The following is an 8,049-nucleotide window of genomic DNA, read 5'->3' on the forward strand; positions in this document are numbered from 1 at the left end:
AAGTGAGAAGACTTTGCATATAACGCATTGCTTCCATTTCCACAGTCAAGACATTTACTGAAACTCTCCATAAAAGTCCACAGAGGAGCTCAATATCAGTCATTGTTTGAAAGTCGGGTCTCCTCAGAAGGCAGACAGCTTGATTTGAGATTTTATCAAGCAAATGTGATCTGATCATCCGGAACAGTGGATGGTCAGTCATCAATCAACTTTAACACCATCCATTTTGGTCTCAGGCTCATTACATGCTTCCTTGATTCATATTTAATGCAAGTGAGAACCTCCCAAAAAAAAAACCCTAACCAAATCCAATTTCCTGGTCTCTTCAGAAAACCTCCACCTCCCTAACTATGAATAAATATCAGAAATGATAGACATATTCCCCACAAAGTCTTTATTATTTATATATATATATATATATATATATATATATATATATATATATATATATATATATATATATATATATATATATATAAAAAAAAGCTCTGCCACTCTATGTGTATGGAACTGTCAACCTTAAAAGCAATATTTTGTAATACTCCAGGTGCCTTCCTTAGTTTTTTATAAAGTGCAGGTATTTTTAAAAAAATATGACCTGTAAATATACAAAGAACACACACACACACACACACACACACACACACACACACACACACACACACACACACACACACACACACACACACACACACACACACACACACACACACTTAAACCCCTTTACCATTTATTTTAGACTAAATCTCCTCTAGTAGTTAATAGTATTTATAAGTTAATGGTAAACTAATGTTACAAATAACCAAAGTCGAATTCAAGCTTTAGGCTAATTATTACATTGGCAATTACTATTAGGAAAATGTATTATGAAGCAACAAAACTGCCAGGATCAAACATTTGGGAACCATTAGGTGTTGTTAGCATTTATCATTCTATATTATGTGAGAGGAAAATTACAATGTTTGGTGAAAAGACACAGAATGCAGACATTATCGTCCATATATTATACATATATTTTCTGCAGTTCCAAGTTTTGGATTTCCAGAACCCTTTGATTTCTGCTTGTTATTTACCATCTTGCTTGTAAATCCATTTTCAAAAATTTTTTGGCTGCTGTTTTCTTGATTTTGTGTTGGTTCTACTAAGTCAGAGTCAGCCTGGTTGACAAACTAGTGAAGAGAAGCAGACAGAGAAATGTCTTTTTTTTGCAGAGCTTGTGCTGCATGTCAGGATAATGACTCGCAGAAACATAAAAAAAAAAAAATAATTATAATAGCAAATACTAGTCATCATTTGAGTAATATTTCTAATTTTAAATAGTTTCAATAATGAAACAAAAAAGGGTGTCTCACTACCCCATTTGTTAATTAAATGACCCCAAATTGGGTAACTAACCCTCGACCAAAATATTTCATTAACTGAAGTGAGTGCTATTAAACAACTATTAAATACAGTTGGCTTCAATCCACATTGGTGAAACATCACTTTACCAGCTTGAAAGACAGTTCTACAAATGTTAGTGAAGAAATACATAGGATGACATGCTTGCATGATTGCATACATATCATGGAATAAATGCTCCACTGGAATTACTCACACATTGAGTCTAGCAGATTTCATGCTATTAACTGTCTGGATAGAAATCAGACTTTGCTATTACGAGTGCATACTTCGGCCAAACTGTGAGCACTTTAGAAGCAAGGGACTTAAATAAAAGGCAATTGGAAGAAATCTAGAGACTGGAGGTTGACTGTTTAACTGTCTGTGGTAGCCTCCATGATTAATTTTTTTCTTTATCAGCTAAAAAACATCTAATGAACAACCCAGAGCTGACTTAACCAAGTATCTAATAGTGCTGTGCTCAGAATATGTTATTAGCTAACACTGCTTTTTAAAGAAAGCTAATTTTCCTTGTGTGTGCATAATTGCCTGGAGCCTGGTGCCTGTCCAGTTTTCTAGGACACCCTCTTAATACATATATTTTCTCTCTTCTCGCAAATCAGCATGCTACACTCACTGATTATTTTTTCCAGCAATGTGGATCAAAAACACATGTCAGAGGATGATTTTTATTTATTTGTCCACCCTTTGGCTCTTCAAAACCTCACAACCTGTGTGAGTACCCTCTCTCCACAAGACATCTCTTGACAAGGCAGGGAAGGTGATTCTAATTTGTTCTTGCACATCTGAGAGCTTGCACGGCTGCACCGAGGAATGATTCAGCAGCTCCGCAGATGCATGGCTTGTTCTGGGACATGGTGCTACCTCTCATTCCAGTCCCACAACAACACCTCTACATAACAACATGAAAATGAAGAAGTAAGCAGCGTGAGAGCGCAACCCTCCAGCAGACCTGATAATTACTGCGAGCCAAGAGTGTGACGGCCATTACAGCTCTGTCCCTCACCTAACTCAAATACTTTAAATGTTCTGTTCAGTTAGAAATGAACTAACAAAACTACCTCAGGATTCGTAGTTAAGAAAGTGTCATTTTGACCTATTAATGTAAGACCAAATTATAGCCTAATTTGTTCAATTATTTCCAATGCACATACGAGGACAGTGTTTGAGTATTCATATACATGCGGGTAGTCAGTGGTTAAGGCACTGGTCTCTGGGCCCTTGAGCAAGGCCCTTAACCCCATAGCTGCCCAGTTATATAAATAAGATAAATGTAAGTCACTCTGAATAAGGGCATCTGCCAAACTGACATCAAAATAAAATTGAGGTGTATATACAGTATTGTAGTACTGACTGAAAAAATGGTTAAAATAAGATTTAAATTTAAGCTAAGAATTAAAGAATATATATATATATATATATATATATATATATATATTAATCATATATTTTTTAAATATTTATGATTTAGCAGGAATCCTGATTATACCTCAGACTCTATACCCAGGAATCCAGGATAAGTTAGATAACCCCTGGATTAGTGTAACACAAGCAACTCAAAACAGCTGCTTTGGGACAATGTCCATTGTTTAATCAGCATAATAATGCTATACAAAAAATAAAAATAACTTTGGTGAATGACTCTCCATAAATTTGAATATATTATATAATGACTATAAATGTCTTCATTAAGTTGATATAGTGCTTAGCTTAATATATATATATATTTGATCTTAGGCGCGGTCCGAGAGGAAAATGACGATCCTAACAAATCCAGCCAGAGAAACAAAGTCCAAGGTGGACCCTGTTGGATAAGTGTATGGCAGCATTCTTCACACAGCAAAAAGGGATTCATGTACACTGTAAAGCAGGAGGAACGAACAATGTCCTCAGCAGAGTTAAAAGGAAGAAAAGGAATTTAAAGTGACAGTCAAAGTGACAGCATTAGTGTGAGATAGTTTTAGTCTAGCTCAAGCGAGGGAGCCCTCTCTTCAAATAAAAAAACTCCTTATTTCTGTAAACATATCATAAAATGGACCTTTTCAGAGCTAGTTTGAGGGAGAAACAAGCCCCTGCATAAAAATTGTCCACATAACCAACAGCATGGTGACCAGTTGTCCTGTTAGTAAAGCAAGACAAAAGCCAGGCCTTCAGATTCCTAAACAGATGGATGGGCAGCTGTTTTTTAAATTTACCAATATTTTATGATATTTGGAATCATGGAGGTCCTAGACTAGTCTACTAGCTAAAAATAAGCTATCTATTCCTTAAAATGGGTTTTATTTAAAGAAAGCCTTCTGATACACACAATGCTAATATATTTTTACAATGTCTTTGGTTTTGGCTTAGATCTCATCTGTAAAAAAAATAAGAGTTTTGTTTTTTTTCGTCTTTTCTAACTGTTTGGGCTGATATAGAAACAAGAAACAACCTTGAAATGTTTCTGTGTAAATGTCACCAAAAACTAATTTTGAACATGTTTTTCTTTTGTGAGATTTAATCAGTGATTTTAAAACTACAGACGATCAGGTCAATGCACCTCCAGGGCAACAGAGGTCACCATATTCTGAGCTCCTGAGCTCTAACCTCTTTTTCTCACAAACCCACACAGCTCATTTATTTAAGGATTAAACACACACAGCAAAGTCTTGAAAAATTATCTGTAATTCCAGGCCTTGTTTGTTTGTTTTTCTTCTGACCTCTTGAATTACGTGTCTATTGGCTTTTTCACTGTTTTATGAAATCGTCTTGGATTGTGAATTGGAATTTTTTTTTTTTTTTTTTACATCTGCCCAAGTTTGTCACCAAGATCACTGCCGAATGGACAGGCTTTTTTAGTTTTGTGAGTGAACAAACACCTACACTGGCTATAAACGGCATTGTATAATAAAGTGAGAAGGAAGATATCTTACCACAGACACGGTGATGCCATCAAGATTCAGGCAAGCATCCCAGGTTTGCATTCATGCTCTGCAAAAACATTTATTTTTCCAAGTGTCCACCTGTTGTATTGATCGAAAAGGTTCTATTGGGTGGCTACACATCTTTTCAACGTTTTTCAACTTTCAACCGTGATTGAGAGATATGTAGCTAGCAGTTGGAAATTGAAGATATAATAAATGAAATAAATCAATTATATTTAAACAGTACACAATAACGGAAAAAATACAATAATAATATTGCCAAGGGAGGTTTTAAACCTAATTGAACCCTATAATACTAAGACTTCAATCCATTATTCAAACCTAGTGAATAAAGATCATAATCAAGGCATACCAGTAGATGCCTGAATATTTACTTCTAGTATGTGTTCTTTTCTTCATTCTCATTGCATTGTTCTCCAAAAGAAACCAACAAGATCTTTGAACATTAATGGGAAATGAACAGTGAGATGGCACATTCCTCGTGTTACTCATCGCATTCATTTTCACCAGAGAGCAACTCTGTGCAAGGCCCTTCAAATCTCCCTCCTCTGACTAAACAATGTCTTCAAATAGAAATTGTATTTGAGATGATGCAAGATGAAGGAAATACACATCTCATTATTTTTTCAACAATACACTTCACATGAATATGCGAGAGCACATAGCGATTCTGTTGAAAACTAAAGACTAAAATTCTAAAAGACTAAAACCGTCTGGCCCTGTAAATATCGGGTGCACAAAAAAAATCCGGTTCCCCGTTCTCTGGATGAATAAAACTCCAAAAGAATTAACATGGAGTGCACAGTTGAGTGGGCTGCCTCTCAGAACATGCTTTCTACAGACATGCACCCTGAGCGAAGGGGTCTGAATGGGTTCCGTCCCATCAGCGTAGCTGCGACTGTGTTGAAGATGAGCTCTCGTCTCTCCTACAGCCGAGAGCGAGAGTGCTGCACACTCTGAGATTACCACACATTAAAGAGACGCTACTTTAGGGCATACCACTGGCACTGACACAGCAGAGGCTAGGCGAGAGTGGCACAGCCACCCATAAAAAATCCTCCTGCTAACGCTGTCACTTCTAAAAAAGAATGGGGTGGCTTTCTTATTTCGGTACAGGTGTTTGAGTGCGATAAATGCTACTCAATATGGCGCCTATTGGAGGGAATCAAAATGCGCTCGATGCCTGAAGTCATTTAAGGATATTTAGAATTTACTTGGGTTCTGTCAATAAATAGCAGATAAACTGAGTAGACCTGGAGCAATATCCTGATACCAGATTTAATAGACCACATTTATGGCAGTGTATGAGCAGTCGGATTATTGCTAATAGAAATGTGGCATATTCGTGCAAGTCCTTCGCTAAGCGGGCATAATATGAAATTTGACCTGCGCAGCATGCCTATGTATCAGCAGTTATGCTGAATAAAGCCACCTCAGCATTTCATTCTTGAATATTTAATGTGAGAACATTTCGGATAAGGATAATTATGCTTTCATATTGAGTTTTTGCGCTCATAATTAATAGTGAAACCTCAACCGGCTGTAGCTGCAACTTTTTTATTTTTACAGAAGTCACTTAGGACAAAAGTGACTATAAAACAATGAGTGAGTTAAATAATAATATTGCTATCTACCACTTAACATAAAAGGAAATTGTGGGGGGAAATTGTTACCACATATCACTTTTGGTTTGAAAGAGGCAGATGTAGAGGACAGGGGGGTATGGAGACGGATGATCCGCTGTGGCGACCCCTAATTGGAGAAGCCAAAAGGGGAAGAAGATTTACCACATATCACTTGATGATAAAAAAATAAAAATTTAAAATTAAAAATTAAACCAATATTCCTTGTAATGACCCATATTTCCAAAATATTAATTTCATCTAAGTAAAATCTTGCCCACAATGACAAATATGCACCACTGTATTAATAATAATTGTTTGTGGTAATTAATAAGTTGAGCTCGAATGTCTCAACTGTTACACATTAAGTTTGGATAATCTTCAGAATATGTGACTTTGTAATAAATAATGCTAATGATTTATAATTCCTAAAATGTAATGTTTGTTATATTAAAATTATTGCAGTAATGAATAATACCACACCGCTGATTATTCAAAGGTATTCAAAGACCAGAAAGAATTATTATATAAGCATATAAGTGTCTTCTAATCAGCAGATTAATCATATGTTTCTTATAGAAGTTAAAGAAATTTGATTTAGTTAGGAACTTTTTACTTGAGAAAAAAAAGAACAAAAGCTTAAAAAAATTTTGAGTTGTTGTAGGAGGATCACCGCAAAAAAAACAAGCTCCAAACATGACAATAGTGTAGGTTGGAGGAAAATAAATGCTTTTTTTTTTTTTTAAGTAAATTGAAAAAACATGCAATATTTTTTCAAATCATTCAAATTACATTGATTATATACACGTCTCAAAAGTTTTGAAAAACTCTCTCTCTCTCTCTCTCTCTCTCTCTCTCTCTCTCTCTCTCTCTCTCTCTCTCTCTCTCTCTTTTCTCTCTCTCTCTCTCGCTCTCTCTCTCTCTCTTTTTAAATGTTTATATATATATATATATATATATATATATATATATATATATATATATACACACACACACATTTTTGATTAAATAACCTCTTTTTCTAAGTCCCTTACAATTTTAAAATCTAACCAAGAAAACTAAATATATGACTATATTTTATTGAAACAATGTGGATCTAATATAAAAATACAAAGTTTTTAGGTACTTTAATCATACTTTTATTTATGTTTTACATTCAGTTCTACACTATCTGGAAGAATCTATATGCAGATTGAACAGGTTGACTCTCAGAGTGCATCTGCCTTTTACAAAGCACTTGTTTAAGGTGCAATAAGATCTGAGAGTGACCAGTTAATAAGTTCCACTAAGATTTAGGTCGTTAACTTTGTTTGTTTACACTGTGGTTTAATCATATTGATAAAACTGTGATAAAAAAAAAAACTTAATTAAGATTATTTATATAACATCAAAAACAAATGACAGACACACTTTAGAACAGTAAAATCATAATAGTTGCAAATATTTATAGTGCAGTAAATAATAGCAGTAGCCATAAACTAGAAATAGTGTAAAAACATTAAAATATATAATAATGTATAAAATATGCTAATATACACTTACTTAACAATATTATTGGGAGCACTACAAGAATATTGGGTAGGGCCTCCCTTTGCTCTCAAAGCACCCTCAAATCTTCTGAAAAAAAGAAAAAGTTCTTTGAGATTCTTCTCTATGTGGACATGATTGCATCATAAAATTTCTTCCGATTTTTCAGGTGCACTTTCATTCTGCTACATCCCAAGGGTGCTCTATTGGATTCGGATCCAGTGACTGGAAAGGCCACTGAATAACACTGAACTCATTGTCATATTCATGAAACCAGTATGAAAAGACTTTTGCATTATATTGCTTGAGGTTTTCTTTAAAAGATCAATTTTGGCCATGAAGGGATAGAAAAAATACTCAATACTCAGCCTGTTGCATTTAAACAATGATTGGTTTGTATTAACTAATCCTAACGTATGCCCAAATACGCAGGGTCACTGTGGCTACCGGTAATAAGATTTGTTTTGCACATGCATGAAAAGGCAAAAAGATACATAACGCTATAATAAATATAATGATAAATGATAAAAAAAACCGAAGTACCTACAGAATCATGAATTTTGTGCACTGATACA

The sequence above is a fragment of the Silurus aristotelis genome, assembly GCF_946808225.1.
Source record: "Silurus aristotelis genome assembly, chromosome: 16".
Taxonomy (NCBI): Eukaryota; Metazoa; Chordata; class Actinopteri; order Siluriformes; family Siluridae; genus Silurus; species Silurus aristotelis.